This window comes from Oryza glaberrima, chromosome 1 (genome assembly GCF_000147395.1).
Source record: "Oryza glaberrima chromosome 1, OglaRS2, whole genome shotgun sequence".
Lineage (NCBI taxonomy): Eukaryota > Viridiplantae > Streptophyta > Magnoliopsida > Poales > Poaceae > Oryza > Oryza glaberrima.
In genome coordinates, this window is record NC_068326.1 from 21,826,080 (window position 1) to 21,838,365 (window position 12,286).

General features: G+C 48.1%; 1 pseudogene; it reads left to right on the top strand.

The window, feature by feature from the left end:
* The first annotated feature begins 3,656 nt into the window (after window positions 1-3,656).
* On the top strand, window positions 3,657-5,802 carry LOC127763056 (uncharacterized; annotated as a pseudogene).
* Window positions 5,803-12,286: the final 6,484 nt, after the last annotated feature.

Here is a 12,286-nt window from a genome sequence, read left to right on the forward strand (position 1 = left end):
ACACAACAGAGCATTAATTGCGCGTGTCATTCCGTTAAGAGAGGTTAGAGCAAGTTTAATAGTATAGCCCATTACTAGCTCCAATTCATCTATAGTCAATCTAATAGCTCATCTATACAATAGTTACATACTACACTATTAATACATGGTCCCACCTGTCATACACACACTGCGTCTTAGAGTCCGTGCTACAGTTGGCTACAAATCTGTAGCCCGCTGCTCTTCTCTCTTAAAATATGTTTGCAGCTAGCTTATAGCCTGCTATTGTACCTGCTCTTAGATCAAGTTTAATAGTATAGCTCACTACTAGCTCCAAATCATTTATAGCCAATGTAATAGCTAATTCATACAATAGCTCCTTACTATACTATTAATACCTGGACCCACCTGTTATACACACATTAGGTCTTGGAGTCCGTGCTGCAGCAGGCTACAGATCTGTAGCCCGCTGCTCTTCTCTCTCTTCCTTTATCTCTTTAAAATATGTTTATAGCCTGCTATTGTACCTGCTCTTAGAGCAAGGCTAATAATACAACCGACCTGATGGCTATAAGGTTCTTTATAGCCTTCTCGCAGCTTACATATATAATAGTTAGCTCTTTAGTTGGGGGTGAAGAATGTCCGGTTTTGTGGTTCAGGGGGTAATTCGGACGACCGTGATAGTTCGGGGGGTAATTCGTACTTTTTCCATTAAAATAAAACCGCAGGGAGTACCATATAACATACATCGAACTCTGCACTGACACATGAAGTGGAACTCGGAAGTATCAGAATCAATATATACAAAACCATTTGTAAAAAAAAAAAGCAAAATTCAATTTTTATCACTACTATGAAAGAGGTTTTTCCAAACTGTCAAAATCAATCTTTCCATGCGGTTGGGCCAGCCGTCTGCACGAGAAGTGCTGTAAAGATCGCGATTTTTCCATGCATGCAAAAAACGGATTTTCGCATGCGGGTGCTTATGAGGACCGCATGCAAAAATAAAAAATCATGAAAAAAATATGATTTCAAAAATAAAAGCCAAACCCTAACCCCGCCACCCGCTCCATCATCGGCGTCGGCCGAGCACCATGCCGCTGCTCCCGCCATCACCGTCACCGGCGCTAGATCCGCCACGGTGCGTGGAGGTAGGAAGCGGCCGCCACGCCGAGGTTGGCGTCGCCAGATCCTCTGTTCTCTCGCCGCCCACCATCGCCGAGGCTGCAACCGCACTGAAGGGCAGCGGATCCGCCCCCTCCCCCCCAAGGGTGGTGCCGCCGGATCCGCCGCCCTCACCGCTCACTGTCATCGAGGTCGCAGCCGCACCTAAGGACGGCAGATCCCCCCTCCCCTCCTTGAGAGCGGCGCCGCCGGATCCACCGCCCTCACCACCCACCGTCGCTGCCCGCTGTCGCCGAGGTCGCCGCTACACCCAAGTGCGACGAATTCACCCCCCTCCCCCTCCCAAGGACGGCGCCGCCAGATCCGCCGCCCACCGTCGCCAAGACACAACCGCACTCGAGGGCGGCAGATCCGCCACCGTTGCAGAGGCCGTGTAGCCGCCAGCCATCGCACCCTCACCGTCCGCCCACCGCCGCACCCAACGGCCGGCCTCCTCGTCGACGTCGCCGCCCGCTGCCGCCCACGTGGATTCGGAGGAGGAGAGGAGAGGAGAGGATAGGAGAGAAAGAGAGTAGCGGGGAGAAATATCAGAGAGGGAGAGAGACGGGTGAAAAATTTTAAAGTGTTGACGAGGGAGAGAGAGAGAGTAGGAGAGAAAAAAAAGAGGGGGTATTTTTGCATGCAGACAACTTAACCGTCCGCATGCGAAATAGAGTTTTGCATGTGACTCCTTAAGAGCACCGCATGCGAAAGTAGACTTACTTTTGCATGTGGTCCATTAAGAGGTACGCCAGCAAAAATAGATTTTTGCATGCGCTCTTCTTAACAAGCCGTATGTGAAAATATGGGTCGATTTTTGCATACACGGACACTTACAATCCATTTGGAATCTATTGGGGGTCTCGTCTAGAAAAACGTTTTCTCTAGTAGTGTATCCTTGTTTTTCGCAAATTCTATTTTGCACCTTAATTCTAGAGCCAGTTGTTTATTTACTGTAGTATTTACAAACCTGACAAATAGCGCAGTAGACTATATATTCACTACTGTTTGAATTGGTCTTACAGTTCGCTAACATGAACTATTGTTTGCTAGAATAGCGTTGATGTGTACTTCGTAAGTCATTCTAGCATTCCCCTTATTTATATTGATGTTAATAAATCTAGATAGATATATATGTCTAGATTCATTAGCATCAATATGAATGTAGAGAATACTAGAATGATTTACATTGTGGAACGGAGGGAGTACCTAGGTATTAATAAGTGGCATTGATGTCAGCAGCACATGTATAACGGGATTGTGCTAGTGAAAACCACTGTCAATCCAAACAAAACCATGGTACAAGCAGGGTCCACACTTTCAGAAACCACCAAAAATTCGGAAGTGGTCACCAAAATTTCGTAAATTTTGGGATTTTGGTACTCTTTTGCACAAAATTATTTTAAAGTTCAACAAATTTGGACTGAATTTGAATATATTTAAACCACATTAAAAAAAGGAAAATCAAAAAATTTCGGCCGAGATAGTTGCTTGCTTGGGGGGTCCAAAATTGCGAACCAAAATCTCTAACCTTGGGTACAAGGTTTTTCTTTATGCATGTTCTAAAAGTCAAGGATGAATAATAACCGATTTTATAGTTTAGGGTGGAAGTAGACTTTGAGAAAGGTTCAAGGGCTAAAACTAGACTTTTCCCTTTTTAAAAATCTAGGTTATGAGTTGAGAGACCAAAATTGATTACATTAAAACATATTTATATGGACTATTAAAGTAAGAAAGATTGTTATAAACCACACGTACATATATATATATATATACGGTTTTGCTAAAAAACTTTCGATAAATTTATTTTCTCAAAACTTTCAAATTTTCCACCGTCAGATGTTCTTTAAAATTCGTGCTACCGAGATAAAAAAAAAACTTGCGCACGAACAAGGAGGATGATGATGTGTGCTTTCAAGTTAGCTGCAGTAGCCACTAGCGATGATGTGTGTTTTTAAAAGAAAAGATTAAGTTAAATACTAGTTATATAATAGTTACATTGCAATTACAAACTAGTTACATTTGAAAGTTTTTCTCCTAATTAAAACACTGTCGAATGTTTTATAAGTGCTTCAAACCATGTAAAATCTGTCAGCCAGTTGGAGAGCACCCATGGTTTTTAGCCGCGGTGCACTGGCCTTTGGTTGAAACTGGATCGGACTACACACTGGTTTAAATCAACCGCCTTAATTCAGTCGGTTTTAACGACTGTGCCTCGAGTGCAAGAGAGCAGATAATGATCCTCATGAGGTTCTGAGTGGATCACCTAAAAAACAACCAGTGGAAATGTGGAATTAGTTTAGATTAGCACCACTGGACCGTTCTACTTGTGTATGTATATATAATATATATATATATATATATGTAAGAACTGAAGGACTGGTACGTGATCGATCGATGCAGTTCATGCAAAAGCTAGAGCAGATGATAATGATATATATATCCACATGAGGTCCGTGATACTTGTCGTGCAACTGCGATAACCACACCATCAACAGCTAGCTAAAAAAATCATGGGATTCGTCGCCGTCGTCGATATGGTTTCCGGGCTCAACAGCCCAATGGCGAGATTGGTCCGGATCGAAGTCCTGGTGCTGCTGGGCGTTGCAGCGCTGTTTGTGCTCCTCATCCTCGGCTCCTACCGGCGGCAGTCGAGCCGCAATGCCGTCAGGGTGAGCATCTGGGTGGCGTACGCTGCTTCCATCCCCATGGTGAGCTACACCCTGGGGCTGATGCAGTCGTCCCCTTACAAGAACAGCCTCTTCTCCGTCTGGGCCGTCATCCTCTTCATCTTCCTCGGCAGCGCCGACTCCCTGTCCGCCTATAGGCTACAGGACAACGACAACTGGAAGAGATTCTACTTCGAACAGCTCATCCACTCTTTCTGGGTGGGTTGGTTGATGGTCTCCTCCGGTGCCGGCTCGGATTTCCGCTACGTTCTTTGGCCCATATACGTCATCGTCGTATTGAAATCCGGCACGCGGATCCTGTCATTCAAGCTAGCCAGTAGACGATCCATGCTCTCCGAGAGCACCAAATGGGTGGCCGACTACATGACCTACGAGCGCGAGCTGTCCACCGCCGGCGAGTGGGACCCCGTCACCATGCGTGGCTACCGCTACGTCGTTGCCGGAGAGGAGAAGCAGAGGCGCAAGGTGGAAGCCCCCGAGTATGTGTCCAAGCTTGACGGCGATGATCGTGCCAAGGCCAAGCTAGTCACCGTTGAACAGATCTGGCGATGCAGCGGGAGCTTGCTCTGCGGCGACGGCGACCGCGCCGGTCAGCTCAAGGACGTCTGCCTCTCCATGGCCCTGTCAAAGATGCTCAACCGTAGGTTCGCCGGATTTCACAAGCTCGTCGAATCCGAGCTAGACAAGACCCACGACTTCCTCTTCCGTGGCCTGCTCCATGGCCAAAAGTACGTCGAACGAGCCTTCAGGGTCATCGAGGTTGAGTTAGCCTTCGTTCTACACAAAGTACTTCGTTATCTACATGTTTCGCCATGACGACACTGTCCTGTCTTGTGCCATGATCCCCTTCTGCGGCTGGCTTGCCTACATGCTGTTCCAGCGTGTCCACGTTCCCAATGATGAACTCAAGCTCATCGATGATCACAACAACAACTTCGACGCCCTCATCACTGCTGTGCTGATAATCGGAGTCGCACTGGTTGAGGGTTTACAGGTGTACATATACCTGGCTTCTGCATGGTGCAAGGTAGCCCTGATTTCAAAATACGTTGCTAGAGAATCATGGAGCAGTCGCCAATGGGTTGCCAACTTGATTGGGTGCATCACGAGCTTCAAGTCCTTCCGGAGCTGGGAAGATAAGCTTGGTCAGTACACACTGCTAAAAAATGTCGACTACATACCAATAAACTTTATGTACTATGCCACCATGTTCTTGGTCGATAGGACGAAAAAAGGACGCAAGGAAGATAAGCGTGTCAGGTTGTCCATGGTGGTAAAGGAAGCCGTCATAGACACACTGAGGAGTAGCAACGGCCAATTGACGAACGGGGTCAAATCTTTGAAAGCTAATGGGATAGAGGTATTCCGGAAACACTCATGGTCATGCACCACTGTTCGAACAACAACACACACCATAGTAGCTTGGCACATCGCCACTACTCTTTGTGAGGTGGAAGACGAAGAGCAACACCGAATGGACAGTACTACTACTAATTATAAGGACGTAGCTTGTAGCTTGTCAAGGTACTGTGCCTACCTAGTAGCCTTTGCTCCGGAATTGTTACCGGATCATAGCTTCGTCTCCCAAACCATATTTGATGCCCTGGTTGACGAGGCCACCCAGGAATTACTGAATTTGAAGACACTTGAGCAGCGCTGCGAAAAGCTAAAGGAGATCGGGAAGGTTTCAGACATGGAGCAAAATGGTGGCGACAATCGCCTCATCGTGCTGGGCGCTCGGCTGGGATGCCAGTTGCTGGAGATAGAAAATCCGTCGCGGAGATGGAAGGTGCTGAGTGATTTCTGGGCAGAGATGGTGCTGTACCTCGCACCATCGGATGATGCTAGGGAGCGCCTTGAAACTTTGACAAGGGGAGGAGAATTCATCACACATCTTTGGGCTTTGCTTACTCACGGTGGCATCCTGGAGCGATCCACCACCGGTGCAGGGCAGTGTCAAAACGTTTAAGCACTAGGAACATTGTTGTGTAGAAGTAGAAGCAGAGCGCTAGAGGACATCAAACTTATTTGTACTACAAGTGGATTCGCGAAATCAAACGCGACAACCCACTTGCACCCTTAAGCAGGATCAAATCAATTTGTTATGCATTTTGATTTTTTTTTTACCCCTTTCTTCAGTCAATTAGTTGCTTACTGTTGATAATTGCTAGCCTCATCCTCTCTATAGAGCATTGTATTACTTTTCATTTGGATTAATTAAGATTGAAGTTCCCCATTATCCCTCTTCCTCTCTCCGTTCGCTCTCGCCACGGCAATGGAGAGGCAAGGCTTCCGGCCTCACCCTTCCATTGAGCATGGCTACGCATTCCGATAGATCTCAGAAGTCTGCTTGCTGGTTGATTATTGTCACGACTCACACCTCGCCTTGGCGCCACTATATAGACAGCGCAAGGGAGGGTGTGCCGAAGGAGAACAACGAAACATCTTCTGCAGAACCGCGATGTCAGTATCAGTCTAATGAAATATGTTGCTGATACTCATGATAACAAAATGAAACATCACAACACTGATAAGCTATAGTGTTGAACTGTATAGTTATCAGTGTCTCGAAATTCCTAATGGGCGATCGCTCGCTTGGATGTTGGCGAAGCTATCATTTTTCCCCTTCCGTTTCTAGCCCAACAATCGATTTCCCCTTACCGTTTCTCACTCGCTCGTATTGGGCTTGGGCCGTTCGCAATCATTTTTTTGTTGGAATAAGTTCATCTAAGGTCCCTTAACTTGTTAATGAAATCCGAATTTCGTCCTTCAACCGGAAAACCAGATACAACGGGTCCCTTAACTATCAAAACCGGTGCAATATAGGTCCCTTGGCGGTTTGGACGGCGGTTTTTGCTGACGTGACGTCTACGTGGCTAATTTGACTCGGTCTTCATTTGACGTGGCATTGCCATGACGCTTACGTGGCAATTTGATTTGGAAAATAATAAAAACGACAGCCCCACATGTCAGTTAAAAAATTAAAAAATGGTTGGCCCCACATGGGCCCACATGTCATTCTCATCCCCTCCTCTTCTTCCTCCTCTCTCCCCATCTCCCATCTTCATCTCTCTCCAGGTGTCGGGTGCGGCCTCTCCTGCGCCACCGCCGCTGCTCGCCTACTCATCGGCATGACAATGGGACGAAGGTGAAGAATCTGAGAGAACGTTGTGTCACGCCGGCGACGGCGGGTTTGAGGAGCGTGCAGCGGCATCTCCGACGCGCTCCTCGAACAAATCTTCCTCCTCCTGGTCTCGGCCCTAAGCCTCATCCGTGTCGCGGCGGCGTGCAAGCTCAGGGTGTTCTCGTGCTGGCGAGACGACGATGGCTGGAAGCTCTTAAATCGCGTCGGCTTGCCGGAGATCACGCGTGCACCACATGCCGACCGAAACGGCAACGATGGGTTCTCCTCCCTCTTTGGCAACGGCGTCACCGCCATTCTTGCGGGCGGCCGTGTCGGGCAAGTGGTCCTGTGGGCGGGGCAGGACAGATGTTACAGTAACAGTGCAAATTATTATTGCACAAGCACAAGGCATGCATGTGCGATGGCATTAGCTAGCTTGGCGAGTTGATTGAACTAACTAATCCGTAGCTAATTTTGTCGGATTTTCCTCGGTACGCGCCTGGTCGAGGCGGCACGGCCAGTGTTGGAGAGCGGTGGTGGCGGCGGAGGCGCGCCGCCGCCGGGGAGGGTGAACACAAGCTTCAACACCAACTTAGTTATCATCCTAGCGGGCAGCGGCGCTCTTCTAGACTCTCCAATTCGCCATTGGGCACAACTCGCTGGCACGGTGCGCGCTCCCGTGAGGGGGCCGGGGCGCGGCTGCCGCAGGTGGCGCCGGCGGCGCAGGAGGAGCGGAGGGCGGGGTGGCGTGCGGCAGTGGCATCAAGAAGAGCGCACTGAGGAGCATCCCGGTGGAGGTGTACCACGGCGGGGAGGAGACGACAGAGACCGACGTGTGTGCCATCTGTCGCGGCGAGTTCGCGGACGGCGAGAAGGTGCGCGTGCTGCCGCGCTGCAGTCACGGGTTCCACGTCCGGTGCGTCGACGCCTGGCTGTGGCTGGTCTTGCAAGGCTCCTGCCCGACGTGCCGCAGCGCAGCAGGAGGAATCGGCGGCGGGGCCGCCGAGGTCGCGCCTGGAGAGAGATGAAGAGAGGGTAGATGGGGAGAGAGAGGAGGAAGAAGAGTATGGGAAGAGAATGACATGTGGGCCCATGTGGAGCCCACCATTTTTTTTTTTGTGTAACTGACATGTGGGACCACAGTTTTTTTCCAAATCAAATTGCCACGATACCACGTCAGATGAAGACCGAGTCAAATTAGCCACGTAGACGCCACATCAGCTAAAACCGCCGTCCAAACCGCTATGGGACCTATATTGCACCGGTTTTGATAGTTGAGGGACCCATTGTATCTGGTTTTCTGGTTGAATGATGAAAATCGGATTCGTTGACAAGTTAAGGGATCTCAGATGAACTTATTCCTTTTTTGTTCCTTTCTATTTGGTTGGGCTTCGGCCTAGCTGTTATTTGGTTGGGTCGTTTACTTCTCATTTTTTGGATGGTTCGTGGGCTGCCCAGGGCAAGACAGTAAAGGAATGGCCCAATGTTTTTTGTTTTTTTTATTTTTGGAGACTGTTTTATTAATTTGGCTTAAAATCTCTATCCATAAAGCTTCTGCACTAATCTATAACTAATATAAATATTCGGATTTTTCCTATCGTCATAAGTGGGACGAAAGGCGCCTTCGTCCCTCGCGGTGCGCCTTCAAAACCACCCGAATCCCTATTGCACTCAGAATCGAATACAGGGAAACACATCCCAAAATCGACACAACCAAATCGGATGAACACACCGAAAAAAAAACAAAATTCAACCAAACTTTGCCCAAATAATCAATCACAATCATCACAAAATTACAAAAATAATCATCCAACATACATCACAAAACTTCACTCCCTATCGCTGGATCCACCCTTGGCCGTCGCCGCCGCCGCCAGATCCATCTGCGGCCGCCGTCAATGATGCCACCACCACCGGATCCATCACCGCCGGAACTGGGGCGGGAGGGGAGGAGGGAGCCGCCACGTCCACCGACAGACCCACCCGCCGACGCCGCCGACACCACCATCGTCGCCGGATTTGGGGCAGGAGGGAGGCGAGAGGGGAGGAGGGAGCCGCCGCCGCTGTATCCGCCCGCAGCCGCTGCCACCACCTCCAAATCCACCCGCGGCTACCGCCGCTGCCGCCACCACCGACGGATCTGCCACAGGAGGGAGGCTAGAGCGGGTGGAGGGAGCCACCGTCGTCGCCGCCGACGCCGCCCTCCCCCCTCGGATCCGCCGCGGCCACCACCAACCTGCTGCGGCTGAGGCAAGAGGGAGATGAGGGGGGCGCCGCCGCTGTCGCTTTGAGAGAGGGGATCGGGGGCGCCGCTCGCCGGTTGTTGCTCCGCGCCGCCACAGCCGCTCGGGGGAGGGGGGCGCCGCCGCCGCCGACGCTTGGGGAGATTGGGGGCGGGGGAAGTGGGGAAAATGAATCCTAGGGTTAGGGTTAGGGTTCGGGTATATTTATTTAGGTTAGGATTAATCTGGACCGTCCATTCGATCGGACGGCTCCAGATGCTTCCGTGTCGGGCCGCCGGCATATTGGGCCACCGAATGGAGGATACAAAATGGACTTCAAATGAGAAAGAAAACAGGTCAGACACATAGAATAGACAAAGGGAGGGAATATAAACTTTTCTATATTCGGTCCAAACCTAGAAGGGAGGATTTTGATTTCTTTTTCCAATTAAATAATTGTTAAATGATGTTTGTATTATTAAAAATTAACAATTAAGCTCTGATAATTCCAATAAAATTCTAAAGAGCGTAACTAATCATGGAGAATTTAATAAAATTAAATTTAACCATGTCATTTTATTTCTCACACTTGATTTACTTATAAATTGATTTAATTATACATCTACCTACTTACAAATACTAAATATTTCAACAAATTTGTATTTTAATTAATTACATAATGTAAGTTTTTCTTAACTTTTCCTCAATTTTCTGGTCTGTACACTTCCTGTTACAACGCACGGGCACTTTTGCTAGTAATTTATATTTTAAATTTTTCCATATCGAAAGTTTATGTATATGTAAAGTTTATATATAAAAATATTTTTAATTGGGTCGAGAATACATGGGCCAAACATAGAAAAGAAAGAAAAAGGGCATGAAATAAGTGGGTTCCTTGCAAACAATAGGCCGTGTGGGTGAAGTAGCGAGGGGCGCCGCACGGGGACGTGATCGCGCGCGGTCGGGACGTGCGATCGATCGCGTATCAGACTCACCCGATTTATGTTCCCAACTGATGGATGGTATCAACAATTAGTGATATCATGTGTGAAGGCCTTATTAGCGTGTGAGAATGGGCTTATACATAGAGTACAAAATGGAAGTAGTTTGCAAAAATTGCATACCACAACTGAAGGCAACTCTAATGAAGATGAAGATTAAGTAACGAGGATGGTTATCTTTGTAGACCATGACCTTGAACAAGCCAAAAACCTGAAGGTCATCTTATGCATTTTCAAACAACTTTCAGGATTAAAAATAAATTGTCACAAAATTGATATCTTTTTGTTTCGGAAAAGCTAAGGAAATGAAGGGTTAATATAGGAAGCTTTTCGGTTGTAATTCTGAATCCTTCAGAAAGCTTAGCACATGAAAGGGCAAAAATATCTCTTATGGTGGGAGATTATACCTTCTTAACTCAGTTTTTTCGAGCTCCTACTGTTCGTGCTATCATTCTTTAAAATTCCTTGAGGTGTTCTTCAAAGATTGAAGTATTACAGATCACACTTTTTTTTGGGAGTAGTGGTGATAAAAAAGAAAATACAGGGAAATTATATATCACTACTAGAAAATGCATTTTTTCCGATGTGGGGGTCTTTTTTTCACAGGCGGACATAACCTTTGAAACCAAATGACCGCTTACAAAAATATAAATCGGGGTGAAGTTTGCTGTCCGCCTGTGAAAATCGTACCTACCCAAAAAAAAATCTAAGTCTTATCTTCTCCTCCACCCCCTCCCCACCCCTCATTTCCCCCTCTCAACTCTCTCTCTCTCCCTCAACACTTCTCCGATCCCTCCACTGGCCAGGCCTTCCCCTCCCCTCCCTCCCTCCACCGGCGGCGGCTCCCCTCCCCCCTCCCTCCCAATCTGGCCGGAGGAGGGAGGGAGGAGGCCGGCGGGGGCAGCGGCGGCGACGACAGCGCGGGGCGGCGACAACGATGATGTGCGGGGTGTTCGGCGGCGGCTCCCCTCCCCTCCCCTCTCAGATCCGGCCGGGGGAGGGCAGCGGCGGCGGCGAGGCGCGTGGTGCTTTTTTTATTGGATTTTCGCAGGTAGGCCGTTGCCCCGATTTTCGTAGTTGTTGGGCTGCAGTCGGTCCTCCCCCATGCCTGAAAAAAATACTTTTGGCCGTCTACAAAAATGGTTTTTTTAGTAGTGTATTACCAAAAGATCAAGGTGGATTAGGTATCTATAAAATCTTGATGCACAGAATATGTAAAGAATAGATATTTGCTAAGTAAATGGCTCTTCCAACTAGTAAATGGAGAGGGACTTTGGCAAACGATCTTACGTAATAAATAACTAAAGGATAAACCTCTCACATCAATGTCTCACAAACTAGCAACATCCCAATTTTTACCAGGTCTATATATAAATTTCTTGTATTAAACGCATCATTTAGCAGTTTAAGAAACGTGCTAACGGAAACCAAAGTAGAATATGCATCCTGTGGACATTTCAGCTTAATTGCACCAAAATTCCCAAGCAAAAAAAAAATTCTGCGTAGTATGGGAGCCCAGTAATAAAACGGTAGGGGGAAAAAAGGAAAAACAAAATCGAATTTCTGTACCAAATGGGCCCAATAGAAGGCCCAAAGCTGATTCAGCGAGCCGTTCTCGCAGCCCAATATATAACACGGGAGAAGCCCTACGCCCCTACGCCCGTACCTGCCTCTCCCTCCTGCAAACGGAGGTGGCGCCGCGCGGCGGCGGGATCGGTCTTCCCGATTGCCGGGGGGCCAAGCCGCCAAGGGGAGTTCACCGCGCGCTTCATCCACGCGCCCAAGTAAGTTCTCGTTGTTGCTGTATCTCAGTTTGTCTCGGATTTGCCGGGAACTCTCGCACTGGGGTCATGGGGTTGGTGGTTCGTCCGTGTTCTCTCTTTTTTTTTTTTTGAGATATTTATATCCACTTGTCAGCACTCAGCACTGATACGGAGTAATCAAGCTGACGAGGGAAGATGCCGTTGAGACAAATCTTGGATTGCATTGAATTCATTCAGATCAAACGAAATCTCTCCTGCACCATCTCTCTTGCTAAGCATAGCACTGCGTTATTTCACAATTACTTCGTCCGTCCCAAAATAAGTGTAGTTTTAGCACTATTCA